Source organism: Canis lupus, chromosome 11 (genome assembly GCF_011100685.1).
Source record: "Canis lupus familiaris isolate Mischka breed German Shepherd chromosome 11, alternate assembly UU_Cfam_GSD_1.0, whole genome shotgun sequence".
In the NCBI taxonomy this organism is placed as follows: domain Eukaryota; kingdom Metazoa; phylum Chordata; class Mammalia; order Carnivora; family Canidae; genus Canis; species Canis lupus.
In genome coordinates this window covers 28,601,004-28,617,746 of record NC_049232.1, presented here as the reverse complement: position 1 = coordinate 28,617,746, position 16,743 = coordinate 28,601,004, and the positions used below count along the sequence as shown (strand labels likewise).

At 37.2% G+C, this 16,743-nt stretch overlaps 1 long non-coding RNA gene across 3 annotated transcripts in view; it reads right to left on the bottom strand.

Annotated features, from left to right (window-relative positions):
* The window catches only part of LOC102152219, a 35,098-nt gene extending 19,953 nt beyond the window's left edge, over window positions 1–15,145 (bottom strand). Inside the window, exon 1 of one of the 3 annotated variants that reach the window (XR_005366757.1) lies at window positions 14,930–15,145. This is a non-coding gene — a long non-coding RNA (uncharacterized LOC102152219). The remainder of the gene's footprint in view (window positions 1–14,929) is intronic. The other 2 variants (XR_005366756.1, XR_005366755.1) reach the window with 2 other exon arrangements.
* Window positions 15,146–16,743: the final 1,598 nt, after the last annotated feature.

Here is a 16,743-nt window from a genome sequence, read left to right as displayed (position 1 = left end):
CTAATCTCACTACTCTACAGATACACTTCCTTTTCTATAGTAAATAACACCATCAGCCACTTCTGCTCAAGTTTTATTATCACTGTAAACCTGAAAGTCACTTCTTGTGTTGTTTAAGACAACTAGAAAGACAAAGTACCCAACCAAGTTGTGTTTGACCCAAGAAAGCAAAAAACCTTCAACCTCCCTTGGCTCTCAAAAGAAGGTATTGAAACTTCTGGTAAAAAATATATACCTGTCCATTAATGTAGTAGGGAGGAGAGTCAGGTGCCATCCACCAGAATATAAGTTTCCATAATCATAGGTTTTCTAAGGTCTGTTTTATATGCCCAATACCCAGTGCAGTTGCTTGTATATAAGGAAAATGTACAATAAGTGTTTTTGGAATAAATGTACTGTCCTGTTTTTTGGTCTGATGTTTCTGCTGAGTTCCATCATTCAAGGGAATTTTTGTTTCATCTACAACAAAAATTTCTATTCTCTCTCTCTCTCTTTCTTTCTCTCCCCTCTCCCTTTTCCTCCCTCTCTCTCTCCCTCTTCCTCTCCCTCTCTCTGTCCCTCTCTTCTCATTTGCACACACACACACACATACCACACACAATCCCAGCTGCTATAACATAGAAATTACACGGGATCCCTGGGTGGTTCAGCGGTTTAGCACCTGCCTTCGGCCCAGGGCGTGATCCTGGGTTCCCGGGATTGAGTCCCACATCAGGCTCCCTGCATGGAGCCTGTTTCTCCCTCTGCCTGTGTCTCTGCCTTTCTCTCTCTCTCTGTGTCTCTCATGAATAAATAAATAAAATCTTAAAAAAAAACATAGAAATTACACTGTAGCTTTATCTAGAACTCACAATTATTTTACTGTTGTTTTGACATGAAAATATATGAAGTCTTAAAAAGAATAATTATCATAATAATGTATGAAGAGCAGTCAAAGAAAGGAGTACCTAAAGAATTAACATCTAAGAAAGAAACTTAGAGCCTCTTTCCCCAGATGGTCACTATTTATTCTGCTCAAAATATTGTAAGATTATATTTCCTTGTTGTTTCCACCCATCAGCTGGACATTTTGCAAGTATTCAAGGGATATTTAAAGGAATATTTAAGGATATTGTGGCTTGTAGCTACAAACTCTGTGCTTTCTTTCTTTCTGCCAAATAAATAAAGTCTTTTTAAACAGACAAATAAATAAAAATTATTTCTTACTTGTATATACATACTTGTCTTTGCACTCTTCTCAGAGCCAGAACACTTAGAATATTAAATGTGGAAACCCCTCTGATGAGACTCTTCAGAATATAAGGCCCAGAAGCCCCCTCAATTCCCAGGCTAATCTCAGATCTTCCTTGTCTCTATTATCTGCTTACTCATTTTATTTCCACAAGAATTGAACAACAGAAATTTTACTATTATAATTTGGAGGTATAAAATGGTGCTTCTATGAAATTATTAATCATCATAACCAATTCTTCAAGGATACTATTTAAGACATAGAATGCACAGGCTGTTGTGAGCCTAAATGTGCCTATTTAATGCAGGCAAATGATATAATTCCTACCGAAGTTTAAAAGAAAGTACCTGTGATGTGATGAGCACCGGGTGTTATATACAACTGATAAATTATTGAACACTACATCTGAAACTAAGCACTTAGTTTTACTATATGTTGGCTAGTTGAATTTAAATTTAAAAGAATATAAGAAAGGTGCTGGATAAGTCAAGGATTTTCCCACTAGAAGCATATACAAAGTTGATGTGGTGGTCACATTTCAGATTACACATCCAGTCTGAACTTCTCTGCATCCCTGAGTTGACCAGTTTGACTCACATAGACAGACTCGCAAGATACATTTTACTAGAATTCTAACTTCCTCTGGGCTGATATTTGGAACCTCTGACCTGCATATCTTCTCTGTTGGCAAGTCCCACAGGAGGCCTAATTACAACCACAAAGTTGCTTGATAAGCACGGAGTCAGCTGAAGGGAAGCTAATTATCTAATCCAAACGAGACAAGAATTTTATGTGCTCTCTTCTTTCCTCAAACCTTCCACTAACCCTATTACTCAGTTGATGACTTTTCATAAATTCATTGACAAATAGAAGCCATTAAGTGAGAACATCATCTTTCTATCATTGATACCTGCACTCCTCTCCTGCCTCCTTAGTGTCCTTGCTAGTGAAGGTCTAGCTCATGTTCTTCCCTGTCTTCTCAAGAGCTGGCTTTTCTAGTATCCACTTTTTGTCATGTATCAACAATCTCTTTCCATCCACTTGCTTACTCTCCTCAGCACACCAACATGTTTTAGCATCTCCCACTTTTTATCTATGTATATGCACACAAAACACCTCCACTGTCCACATATTCCCTGCCAGATCTGCCCCATGAATCTGTCCTCCATCACTACCAAATTTCTTGAAAAGATGTCTGCACACAAATGCTGTCTGCGCTTCCTCCCATTACATTCACTCTTTAGCTCATTGCAATCTACTTGTGACTTAAATATACCTTCATCTTCTCAAGGTTATCAGTGCTTTCCACATTGGCTAATCCAAAAGACACTCTCTGTTACACTCAAGCTTCAGCATCATTTAACACACATGCCTTCTCCCTCCCACTCTGGCACTCTAGACCACAACCTGTGCCTGATTGCCTTCCTCCTTCGCCGACTACTCATCTTCTGTTCCCATGGCTCCTGCTCCTCCTCCATCTGACATCTCACTGTGGAAATTCCCCAGGGCTTTACCTTGGACTGTCTACTTGCTCCACACATATTCTCCAGCTGTATCACAAGTCATTTGTCTTTAAGTATCATAAGTATGCTAATGATTTCCACATTTGTATCTCTGGCCCAGACCTGTCCCTTGAACTCCAGGCTTGTATACTTATCCAATTTCCAATTTGACAGCTCCACTGGATAATAGCCAGACATTTGAAATTTCCATGCACAAAATATAACTCTCAATCCCTTTGTCAAAATTATTTCCTTATCACCTCAATCTTCTCATCTCAGTTGGGATGGTACCCCATCCACTCAGATATTCAAGCTAAAAGGCCCCCCATATTTGCTTTATTTATAAATTCTTTCTATTATATTTAGACATATATTTTGCTTCCACCACCTTATTTCAAGTCTTCTTTAGCTCTCATCTGGGATATTGTATTTGCCCATTTCCAGTTTTGCTCCTCTTAAATCCATCCTCCAAATAAACCAAAGCATGGCCTGTTTAAACATGCATCAGTTTATGTCACTGTCTGTTTAAAATTTGTAATTGCTTTCCATCTCACACAAAGTCAAATCAAATTCCCTGCTATATTTCCTGTAAGACTCTCAAGGAGTGAAACCCTGCTATGAACCTAAATACACCTCACAACATGGTATCACTCACTATATTCTAATCACACTGCCTTCTTTCAATTCCTGGAATTTCTAAGCTTCTATCTGCCTCAGAGCCTTTGCACATGCTGGTCTCTTTGCCTGGAAGGCTCTCCAGAACACCATCATTCTTTACAAGACTCCTATTCATCCTTTAAGGTAGTCTTGGCTTAAATATCTGACACCTTGTTTTAAGTAACCTACCTACAGCAACCTTCTCCCTTCACCCCACTCCCCATACATCCTATGAGCTATCTCAGCCTTTGGTTCCTTTCTTTAGTAATATTTAACACAGTTTACAATTCTTTTGACACACATGTTAAGTGTATTTTCTCGTGTTAGTTTTTCTTCCTCCCTGAAATTTTAAGTGCATGAGGAAAAAAACTGTATCTGACCTGTTCACTGACCACTGCTTTCCTCATAAGAGTCAAAGTTCTTTTGGCACATGCGAAGTTCTCAAAAATATATTTCTTGAATTAATAAATGAATAAGTGAATGATTATCTTTAAATAAAGATTCAAGATATCCTCACATATTCACTACAATAACCATTTTTAAGGATGCATTTTAAAATGGAGTTCAAACCTAGGCCTCCATTAGACAAGCCTTCCAGATTCTCCAAAATTCTCTGGGTTTGTGTCTGGGGAGATAGGAAGGAAGCATGAAAAGATATTGGAAAATGGTGGAGAAAAACATAACCTTTTCAAGGGAAGCATACATTTTCCAGTGTAAGAAGACAGATACTGAGGATCTGCATTTCCCCAAAACAGCTCTTATTTCTCCCAATGTTTCCTTTGCTTTTGTCCTTTTTTTCTTTTTCCATGTAACTCCCAAGTTAGTGGCCACAGAAAAAGCAATCAAACAGTGAGAACAGACCTGCCAAATTGTCTAGCCATGAGAGGAGAAATAGTAAGCATGTCAAGAGAATAAGAATTCAAAACAAAATCAACACTAGGCTGCCAAACATTAGATTTCTTTCTTCTTTAATTCTGTATTTGCAGAAGGCAAGCAAGGTATAGAGGAAAGAGCATGTGCATGTCCTTTATGGCTGCTATAACAAATTACCACAAACTTAAAGAAATGCAAACTTATGATCTTACAGTTCTTCACAGTGGGTCTCACTGAACTAAAATCAAGGTGTTAGCAAGGCTGCATTTCTTCTGGGTGCAGAACTCTAGAGAAGAATTAGGTCTTTACCTTTTCTGGCTAGTAGAGGCTTCCTGAATTTCTTGTGACTGCATCACTTTAAGCTTCCCCCCATCATCATATCTCCTTTTCTGATTATGATCTTTGTGTCTCCCTCTTAAAAGGACCCATGTCCTTACCTTGAGTCTATCCAGATAATTGGGAATAATCTATATATGAGGAGCCTTAACTTAATCACATCTGTAAAATCTCTTGCCATTCACAGGTTCTGGGAATTACAATATGGACATCTTTGGGGGACCATAATTCATTCAACCAGAGCTGGGTTCCAATATTGCTTTTGTTAGTTATTTATTACCCTGTGTTAGGCACTATGCCAGGCACTTTACATATTGTTTCATTTAATCTTTATAAAATCTCCAAAATAGATACTCTCATCTGTATTTTATATATGAAGAAATCATGCCTTGGCAATGTGAAGCTGCTGGTCTTACAATCCTATGTTTATAGAGCAAAAATGTAAACCCGTGTCTGCTCCAAAACTTATGTACTGGCTGCTGTGTTGATAAAGCTTCTTCACTAATAGGTTTGAGCATACAGAAAACGCTCAATAAATGGTAGTCATTACTGTTTGTACAGTAAGTTCTACCTAACCTCAAACAATTATGTGGTTCCTATGAGTTTTTGATTCCTCATAGTATTATGTATTCATTCCTTCATTTGACAAATATTTATCAAGGCTCAGTATTTTGCTAGGCCCTGTTCTAGGAGTTAAACATTAAATACTAAATGTTCTTAGACAGTTTAAGTGAATCACTGAATTTGCTCAGGGTCCAAACACATAGAAGATACAATTAAATTCCAGTTATCTTTCTTTCTTCCTAGATTATAAACTCCTTGATTTCATAATCTGATTTTTCTGTTTCTTTCACTGCAATTCAGCACATGGCAGTTATTCCACATAAGTTTTGCCAAGTTGGATTGGTCTCTATGTGGATTATATCTGACCCATGGCAAGGCAATGGCTTTGAATAGTTCCCTTCTTCTAATGGGTTGTCAGTGGTTTAATTGTCACCTGTAGAAGTCAAGATCATGGTCCTCAAGAAACAATTGGATTCCAAAACTGAGGTGATATTTTTCCACAGTGATTTAACCCTGTTTTACAATACATGGAAAGAGTCTCTATATATGAATATGTGGGAATGGGTGGGGACGTGGAGGATGAAGAGGTAAAGGAATCCTAAAGTCTGGTGAATAAATGTCAAAATAAGGCAAAGGACTCTTTAAAGCTTGGTCAAGGGGTAGCTCCGAAAATCATTTACAGGTGGATCTATATATGCAAAGGAGGAGAGGAAGACTCCATATGAATGAATGCATGTGTGACTGAAAATGTTCCCTGTGGTTTATGGCAAAATATTTTTCATCAGTTTCCTATCATTTATTCTTTGATCCATTTTTACTCCCCATCTCCCTGCATAACCATTTCTTATCTTTTCCTTTATTTATTACCTTGCTATATCATATTATCCATTCTAAACAACCTTCACTATAAAAAATAAGATGCAATAAAAATGTATTGGGTTTCCTCCTTTTCTTCAAAAGGAATGACTGTGAAACAAAAGTTGCTCAGCCCAAATCTTTGAAATAAATCTTTGCACTGGGCCCTAGTGAGTAACAATCCCTTGCCAGAGTTAAGTCAGTCTAATGAGGTAGCAACACCAGCCTCTCTTGGAACACCCTGGTGCCACTGACGAACCACTAAATAACTTGGCACCATTTGTCAGGAACTCATTGAAGTCCTGAAAGTTTTATCTAAAAATTTTCATAATGTAAAGAACTGCTGGAGAAAAGGGTAAAAAGACAAGCAAAGAAAGTACAGTCTTCTTTGAACCATATCATTGCTAAAGTTTACAGTAGATCAGTAAAGGAGGTTATATTGAAGAGTAGAAACTAAAATTTCTCAGTGTTGACAAATATCTTTTCTAAGGATTAAATTCAGTGGCAGTGTTTTAGGTTTTAACACCACAGTCATTAGTGTTAAATGAGTAAGTCTAAAGAAATGTTACATGACTTAGTCACAAATAAATGTCTTAATGAAACTGAAGAGAAATGAATGTCTCTAAATGGAATTCCTAACAACCTGTTGTTACTGCTTTCCACTCTGTTTTACAACTGAATTTCACATAATTCTGGGTTAGAGAGGTAACAGAAGACACAGGGAAATCACTGGACTACATAAGATAATAGAAGAGCTAAGTTTTAGACTTTAATCTGCCAGTAACTAGTTGTGTGATCTTAGGTAGGACACATAAGCACCCTGGCTTTTTTCTCTTCTCTGCTAAATGAATGGATTTAAATTAAACTAGATAAATTTAAGACTTCTTCAGACTCCAAAACATTAAAAATGTGTGGCCGGGGACTGTTCTCCAGCTCCACGGGCAGCAGCAGATGGTGCTCTAGCCCCTGCCCTGAGGACTCTGGTTTCTGACATCTCTTACAGAATGCGGGAGATGTTTGTTCATGTTTTTATTTTAGTAAAAGATACAGAACATGGGACTCTTGGCTGGCTCAGTCAGTAGGCCATGCAATTTTTTATTTTTAAATTTTATTTATTTATTTTAAATATGTGGCTCTAGAAAAGAGTTTTTAACATGTGTTTTTAGAACCCTCATTCTGTAGGATGTTAATGGGAGTTATACAGGAAAAAACAGTTCTGTGATTCAAATGTGGGAAATCTACAGGTAAAGTTAATTAGTTTTTTTTTTACTACAGGATATTTCTGATGCATTGATAAGTATATATGCCTTCTATATTCATTCAGTCTAACAATAGCTACTTATTAAGTGCCTACCATGTATTAGATACCAAAGATACTCTGTTGAGTATAAACAAGCATAGTTTTTGTCCTCCTAGAATCTGTAATCTAGTGGGAAAGGTAGGCATTTAACACATAATTATACAAATAAAACATAAAATGATCATTGTAGTTCTGCTTTGGAGAGGTGAACAATGCTATAAGTGTGCACAAGAGGAGATTTCAATCTGGTTAGGGAAAATCAGGAGAGATAAAAGCATCAAGAATGAAAGACAAGTTTAGGTGAGGAGGAAAGAAAAAGAGATTTCTAGGCAAAAAGAGGATGTTTAAATGTCCTGTGGTGGCCAGGATCATTTGAGGGACTAGGAAAAAAATCTCTAAAATTGGGATGCAGTACACAATGTTTCTCTCATCTTTTGGTCTTGAAATTCTTCCTCCTCCTCCCTGCCCCTCTTCTCCTCCTATGCTACTGCTGCTTCCTTCTCCTTCTTTCTTCTTCTTTGGAGTATAGGCGGGGATGAGTATTCTTTTGGAGGGGGATCTTTTCTTCTGAGGATGAGTGGCTTATTCATGATTCAGTTTCGTTCTTCTTCTTTTTGTCTCTTGTTCTTGTATGGTCTTGGTGCTTGTTTTTATGCTTTTCTCTATTCGTCTTCTTCTTCTTCTTCTTCTTCTCTTCTCCTCCTCCTCCTCCTCCTCCTCCTCCTCCTCCTCTTCCTTCTCCTTCTTCTTTCAAAAGTGCCCTATGGAAATCACGTTCCCTGAAACAGATGTTGTATAATATTTCTTTAAAGTAATTTAATATGGGTTGGCTCTAGCTCTGGCCTGAACCCTGCCTAAGGGGACTGATTTCTGGAATGCTATCAGATCCTACTACATGTGCCCACTTTCCTGAAGAAAACCACTTTCCTTCATGTTTGTTTCTTCATGCACTATTTTTCTTTCTGCATTTGGCTTATTTTACTTAGCATAATGATCACCAAATTCATCCATGTTCTTGCAAATAACAGGATCTCCTTTTTAAGACTGAATAAAATTCCATTATATATATGAATTTGGTTCTGTGGTCGCAAAGCGTCTGCTGATCATGGTCAGATCCATACACAGTCCCACTGGGCAATGGAAGAAACCAGTGCAACACAAGATGCAGCTTCTCTCCAGAAACCGTGGTAGTCAATTTCCCCGTATGGCCCATAGAAAGCTCTTTCCCGTCCCACCCAGGTTCAGGCCCCCAAGCTTATGCTTGTGAGCTCAGAAGTCACCCTGTGACTCGCCATGTCCTCTCTGAAGACCGTTAGCAAACACGCCAAACTCGCTCAGAAGCCCAGCCGTACAATGAGAGGATATATATTCCATCAGCTGACAGAGTGTTTCCATGTCCTGGCTATTGTGAATAATGATGCAGTAAACATGAAAGAGCGGATATCTCTTTGACGTACTGATTTCATTTTCTTTGTGTATATACCCAGAAGAAGGATTGTTGGATTATATGGTAGTTCTATTTTTATTTTTTGAGGAACCTCCATACTATATTCCATACTTACTACACTAATATATATTTCCACTAACAGTATATCAGAGTTCCCTTTTCTCCACATCCTCACCAACACTTAACCTCATTTCTTTTTGATAACAGTCATCTTAATAGGTGTGCGATATCATATTGTGGTTATGATTGACTTCCCTGACAATCAGTGACTTTGAGCATATTGTCATATGCCTTTTGACCTATATCTTCTTTGTAATAATGGCTATTCAGTCCCTTACCCATTTTTAATAGGATTTTTGTTTATTTTGTTTTGTTGTTTTGTTTTTGCTATTGAGTTGTATGAGTTCTGTATATATTTGGATGGTAAGCTCTTATCAAATATATGGTTTGCAAATATTTTGAAAATATGGAAAAATTTATTAAGAGATTGGATAATGCCAGTGAAGATTTTTACATATCATATATTTGTGGTGTAAAGGGTGATTGATTTCTCAAACTATGAATGGAGTATATATGTGAGGGGTAGGGGAAGCTAAGATAGTAAAAAGAAAAGGCTTATTTCAAAGATGACAGCACTTTTTCCTCTTTCTTCAGAGGTCCAGGGCAAACCACTTTCAGAGCAAAGTTTCAAAGACAAACTTCATCAATTTGAAGGGAAAAAATGAGATTTTTGGATAAAGCCAAGATTCTCTTCTGAAATAGAGATGATTGCAATAACAATGCACTAAATAGATCATGTAGTATAAAAGGCAACAATCATTGCAGTTAGCATTGAAATTATATTATCTTTATAGGGGGAATAGCCTGCGATTGGGAATACTTTCAGTAACTAAAATAAAATAGAACAAAGAAAAGCTACAGTGGCTTAAAAATAGGGGTTCATTTTTCTCCCATCCAAAGAAGACTGGGGGTAGCCAAATGCTGACTTTGGTCTAGTGACCTGACAATGTTTCTGTAATTTTCTCTTCCTTTTCTCATAGACAGAAGATGGTTGCCACAAATCCCGTGATCCAGTTATCATATCTATAGTCAAGATAGGAAATCAAAAGTCTTTCCAGAAACTGTCTCCCACAAATTTTCCTTTATACCTTAATTGCCCAGAATTGGGTCATATGACTATCCCTAGCTGTAAAAGAAGCTAAGAGGAGACAGGTTAGTCAAAATAGACTCAGACCAATCCTAATTCATTATCAGAAGCCAAGCACTTTGTGCTCAATGAAATGATGTCCCATTAGAAAGGATGAAGAGGGGAGATGGGTGTTGGGTAGACAAATAATAGTTTCCCCACAGGGAGATCTGGAAAATTCGTTATTCCTGCTCCTAGTGTTATTGTTCATTTTGTTTGTTTGCTATTTTAGTCTGGTCCTGGAGAAATTGAAGGCTCAGATTCCAAGTCGGGGAAATATCATCAAATCATTATTTTTGGTTGGATGCAAACTGGACTCTGAAACATGGCACTAGGGTGCAAGTTCCCACAGAATTCCTTCCAATGTTCCAACAGAGAAACTACTTTATAAATACTTCATAGAGAGTTTAATAAACTCTAGGTATTTTTATTGAAATACACCTTTCTCAACAGCATCCCTCAGAGATTTTGATTCACTAGATCTGTTTAAGAGGGAACTACGCAATTCCCAGTTGATGCTTCTGCACAGATCAGCTGGAAATCCTGGCATTTAGGGAGGATTGGGTCTGAGGATTATGAGAACATAATCAGCATGTAAGCCCTTCCTCCTCTCCACCCCCACCCCTATGACATTAAAGTAATTTTCTATTGTCCCTAAACCTTTACAAAAATCTTGTCAGAGCCTGGTCTTTGCCATGCTAAGGGAATAAAGAGAGTCCTGTGCCAAAATTTGGGAAAAGGCAGTGTAAGGATAAAGAGCTAGAACTTGGGGGAGACAGTTATACAACAGCTAGGAGGATTTGCAGAGGATCAGAGCAACAGTCTGGTGCCAGATAGCTGGCTAAGGTGACAAGAGTAGCCAGGATAGATTTGTGAAATATGTACACATCCTCAAGGATTCTCAGGAAAATCCAAGGAGTCAAATTAGGCAAAACATTGGACTTCTTGGATTAGGTAGGATGGAGGCTTAGGTTATTGCTTATGGGGCATTAAAGGAAAACATGATCCTTGAGGATTGGATATGTATGGATACCTGGATTATGTTAATATTTATTGACTATGTATAAAGAAAAAAATGAAAGAAGCATTAAATGAAAGCCCATTTTGTGAAATACACCTTCAGGGTTTCTGTGGAAGGCAAGTATCATTGCATCCATTGGTGCTAGTGAAGAATCTGGGCTTAGATTTAATAGGGGTGCCTGGCTCAGTCAGTTAAGCATCTGACTTTGGCTCAGGGCTTGATCCTGGGATCAAGCCAGTATCAAGCTCCCCACTGAGCAGGGAGTCTGTTTCTCCCTCTCTCTCTGCCCACCCCTCGACCCCTACTCTCTCTCTCTCTCTCTGTTTCAGATAAACAAGTAACATCCTAAAAAAAAAAGGATTAAACAGATGTTTACAGCTGCAATGCCGTAAATGGTAGGAACTGCTTTTGAGATAAGATCATTTATTCCAAATCCTTTGCTCTTCTCATGACATCATTTGCCTCTCTACATATATATCATCTCCTGTCAAATTAAAAAGTGCATTAGTGAATTGTTGGAATCTAAGCATGAGCTCTTCATTACCTGTTGCTGTCACTCACTGAAATTTGTTCTATTTGTGCCTGCTAATGGTGAAAGCACCTTCCCCAACCTTTTCCCCTTGTAGTCAAGCCTGTGATGGATATGCTTTAAAGGATCCTGAGAGATTCTTCTGTTCTTAGAAAAAAGTGAGGGAGATTGAAGATAATGCATGAGTAAGTGGCTCTGGGACTTCATGACCCAACAAGACCTGCACAGATTATTAAGCAGTTTCAAGTGACTTGACCATGACATGGAGCCTCCAGAGAACTACAAGATCATTGACACCACTGTCCCAGTGGATGAAGCTGAGTGACTCAAGCACTCTCCAGCTCTCAGAGAAAATGAAAGGGGAAAGAAAGCAAATGGTGTTTATTTGCCTGGGCCACTGGGCCAACTCAGCCATTGTGAATTCTCTAAGGCATTGTTGCTGTGGACTATATTTACACACAGATATTTGCTTTGTGGAATAGCCAAGAATCCCAGAACAACTGGCTGAGTTGCTCTTATGCAGGAACAGGTTAATCATTAAAAGCAGGTACTACTCATTCCTCCTTTACACTGTTTCACCTATTTACTAGCTCACTCTTCTGTTTATAGTGTTTAAATAAAAGTTGTATAAGTTCAGTACATACCAATAGCAGGCATAACAGGCTAGGTTATGCTGCTGTAACAAATAACCCTAAATTCCAGCAACTTAGAACAACCAAGGTGTTTTTCTTGCTTCTGCTATGTATCCACTGCAAGTTGGCAGTGGCTTTTGCTCCATGTCATCGTCATTCAAAGTGCACAGATGAGGAAGACACCATCATCTGGTTTCCACAGGTCAGTGAGGCAGATGGAGAGAGAGGTGGAGAATCATGCATATTAAATTTCACTTCACTTACATTTCACTGGCAAGTGGGAATCAAATGGTAACTAAGTTCAAGAATTGAGAGAGTGTAATTCTTTCTTGTGTCTAGAAGGAGAGGGAAACACTACATCAGTGAAAAATAACAATGTCTGCTAGAAAAATTGATGTGCTACTATAAAAAAGGCTGTCCATTAAAAGCACCACAAACTGGAAGTGGCCTCAGAGATTATATATTTACAAATTAAGCTTTTTCTTGGTATTAGTGCAAGTCCAAAGCTGGAAGACAATTTTGCAAGAAACACTGCAAATCACTGACTCCAGAAACTTCTTGGTAGCGTTGATACTTTGACATTTCTCTACCACCATTCTTTTCATACCTAAGTTGATCTGAGTCACAGCATCTATGTGAAAATATATAATCACTGCTTTTTACCATAATTAATGTCCTTAAGGACTCCCACTAATTTTTTTCATCACTCATACCTGAGCATTATTCCATCCTGATGTATTCTCCACAAGTGGGGCTGAATGATGCTGTAAGGCTCAGGGCCGAGTGGGAGCTCTTATTTTATGTTACCTGGTGATTTAAAAATAGCTTGGAGTTTTATTGCTTGTGTCTAATTCAAAAATTTCCAAGCCAGAGTAGGTAAGTCAAAATAACCTCCTTAAAAAGACAGATTGACTATTTCTGCACAGAGATTATGTGCCTTCCCCTTATCTTCAGTCAGTGAGGAGTTTGGTTGGAGCTAGAGTTGCAGTGAATTAGGAGATTAGATTGAGCTATGGCATACCTTGTGTCTTCTACTCAGGCTGAGGAGTATAAAGACCTATCAATGAAAGCCACTATGGACCCGAGTTGATGCCCTAGGAGGTCCAGGGGTTGATGCCAAGAAGTTCATGAATGCCTATCATAGAATGTAAGATTGTTAGCATTTATGCATGTATCTGTTCTTCTTGGAAGGAATTTGTAGTTTTCATCAAATTCTTAAAGAGATAATGATCCATAAAATATCAAGAATCTCAGTATTAAGATAAATAAGAAAGAAAGTCTATGCTTTCCAGAAATTTATACAGACCTCAAGTTTCTGAAGGATAAGTGCTTTACATAACAGGTTATTTCTAAAAGTCAGATATGAATCACATAATATTTAAACAGTGGTGGTACTTATGTAAACTAAAATCCTTCAGCAAGATGATCATGGTTTATTTTATTAATTTTGTAGAAGTTCAGATTTTGCAATAGTGAAATATATATGATATTTCAGATAAATTGTATTTCCTAGGTAGTATCAAATTACATGTTAAAATTCATAGAATATAAACATATGCATGCACATATACATACATACACATACACATACACACAAATAGACACACATTTTTCATGTTTCCAAATTTACAGGTCATCGAGATCAGGTCAACATACTCTTTACATTATACTTCCTTCTTCTATGTTCATGTCATTCCCTTGTGCCACTCTCTCCCCATAGTCCCAAAGTCCAGTATATTCTGACAGTTTTCTTACCATTTCTCTCAATGACAGGGCCCCTGTTCAACACTATGACATGTATAATATCATGCAAAAATATAGATTAACTTCTACATGATATAATATAGAAATGTATGGACTTAATTCAATAGTAAACATTCCATCCCTCTTTTCATAGGTAATTTCCCAGATGTAATTTCTTATTTTCTTTTAGAAGTTTAAATATAATGATTATGGAATACCAGAAAGAATACAAGATGTAGAGTCAAGAGACCTGGGTTTAATTCCTGGCTCTACTCTTTATCTGTTCCATGTGACCAATTTGCTTATCTTTTCTGAAACTGGTTCCCTATCTGTAGAATAAGAAAATAGTACCAAAGAGTATAAGATTACATGAAAAGTTGCCATTAAAGAAAATAATGTATGAATAATAATGAATGAACCTAGCATGTGGGCTGGTAAGTAGAAAATGCTCAGGTACTTAATAAATGTTACTTGAATCTGATCACAGCAAGTGAATTCAACCAAAAGATGGAATATTTCACATTAGATTGGTTTCCTAATATTTCCATTTGGGTCTAGAAACAGAACACCTGAAGAGCCTATTTTCAGATTTTCCTAAAACTTTTTTGAGAATACATTTGAATAGCTAGCAGGGATACAGAACTAAAACAAGATAAAAGTCTTAATCATTTGCATCCTATCTGCTGTGCATAGCAATGGTCTTGTATAAAAAAGATATTTCCCATATTGCATTTGAGTTTATCAGTTATCTAAAATGACATGCTGAAAATCTGTAAAAACCTTTTTATTCCTCTAATGGTCAGGAAGTTTAGGAGGACTTGAAAGTTCTATTATGATTACCATATGATACTGGCATTTCACATAGCTCAACATAATACACAAGCATACTACAAGCACAGTTTTAAAATAGACTTTTATGATTCCAGATATTATCAAACTAATTGTGACACTGAAAAAACGCTATTCTCAGCACTTTTCACAAAACTAGATGAATGGAAGACACTTCACCCACACCTATGGATGTTGTCTGGTATCTCCACTTCCTTCCCTTACCTTGCCCACAGGTACCACAGGACCCTCATCCACCAGTGTGCTGTAGTTGCCTTCTGAGACTCTGGCTCTGGTTCAGCAGTCCTCCTTGCCTGTACAGTTCTATCTTCATGGTGACATCACAGACCAGATTGTTGATTCCTTAATTTCCTCAACTCCAACACATCTAAACCTTTTCTATTTCAGATACACACTATGGACTCCGTTATCAAACAGAATGCTTGCTTTGTATCAGTGTCCAAAATTCTGAAAAGTCCCTCTTTAACCTCAACATTTCATATTTTTATTCTACTCTGCCACTCCCACTGGATCTGCTCCTTGCTCTTTTCTTATCCAATGGTTCCTACAAGTCAGCCAGTCAGACACCAGTGTTAGATAAACTCTTTTGCTTTCTGTACAACTGTGTGCAATTGAATTCTGATTGCCCTATCAACAATGATGTCACCATCTCTCAAGAATCCTCTTGATCTGCTGCTATCTCCATTATCAGCACTGGGGCATTTCCACCACTAGCTTTTTTGTATTCCACTTTCTGCCAATGGAGAATTTCTGTTAAATCCATATTGATCGGATCAGATATAATTATCTTTTTTTTTTAATTCAAAAGAAAATTTAAAAATTTTTTAAAACTTTAAAAAATTATTTCTCTTCCATTTAAAAACAACCGTGTAAGATAGCAATAAGCTCTATAAGCCTTATAATTTGCAATTATTTGAATTTAAATATCAATTTTACTGGATTTCTTGCTCACCATTGTTTTCTTAAAATAAATATTTTCTCATAGATTATTTGTTGACTGATTAGGATAACATGACAAAACAAAATTTGCCATTTTAACCATTTTTAGATACACAGTTCAATGGCAATAAGTGCATTCACATCACTATGCAATCATCACCACCATCCATCTCCAGACCTTTTTCATCTTCCCAAACTACAACTCCAAATCCGTGGGATGCCTGGGTGGCTCATTTGGTTATGAATCCAACTCTCTTGATCTCAGCTCATGTCTTGATCTCAGGGTCATGAGTTCAAGCCCTGCATTGGGCTCTACACTAGGCATGGAGCCTACTTTTAAAAAAGGGAGGGTGAGTGTTAACCCTCCCAGAGGATAAAAACTCCTCATTAAACAAAAACTTCCCATTCCTCTGACTGGTAGCCCCTGGCAATCACTCTTCTACTTTGTTCTTATGCATCTAGGTACATCGCATAAGGTACAGTATTTACCCTTTTGTGACTGGCTTATTTCACTTAGTATGGCATCTTCACATTTCATGCATAATTTGCAGCATATAACAGAATTTCCTTCCTTTTTAAGACTGAACAGTGTTTAATTTTATGTATATACTACACCTTGCTAATTCATTCACCCCGTCTTTTATTTCAATAGCCACCCCTTGAACACTTTTAACAATAAAGGACACATATGAGTCATATATTTCTGAATATGAATATTTATTTCTATCTTCTATCACTTCCTCTGGGTCATTTATTAGACAGATATTGCATCTTACCATTGTCTTTTAACATTCGCCTTCAGATTTCTTTTCCTTTGCCAAAGTTAACTTTATATTAAGGGTGACTTATTTTTGTCATGATGTAATTCACTATGTGTAAGGTTTTTTTTTTTCAATTTTTCTTTTTAATAATATCTTTTTCTTATTTCTTGAGCTGAGTACCTTCTCATGTTTATAAGTATATTAATTAATTTCTTTGAGGTTTTTTGTTTTGTTTTGTTTCTTACATTGTCTCTGTATTTTTTTTAATTTATTTTTTATTGGTGTTCAATTTACTAACATACAGAATAACCCCCAGTG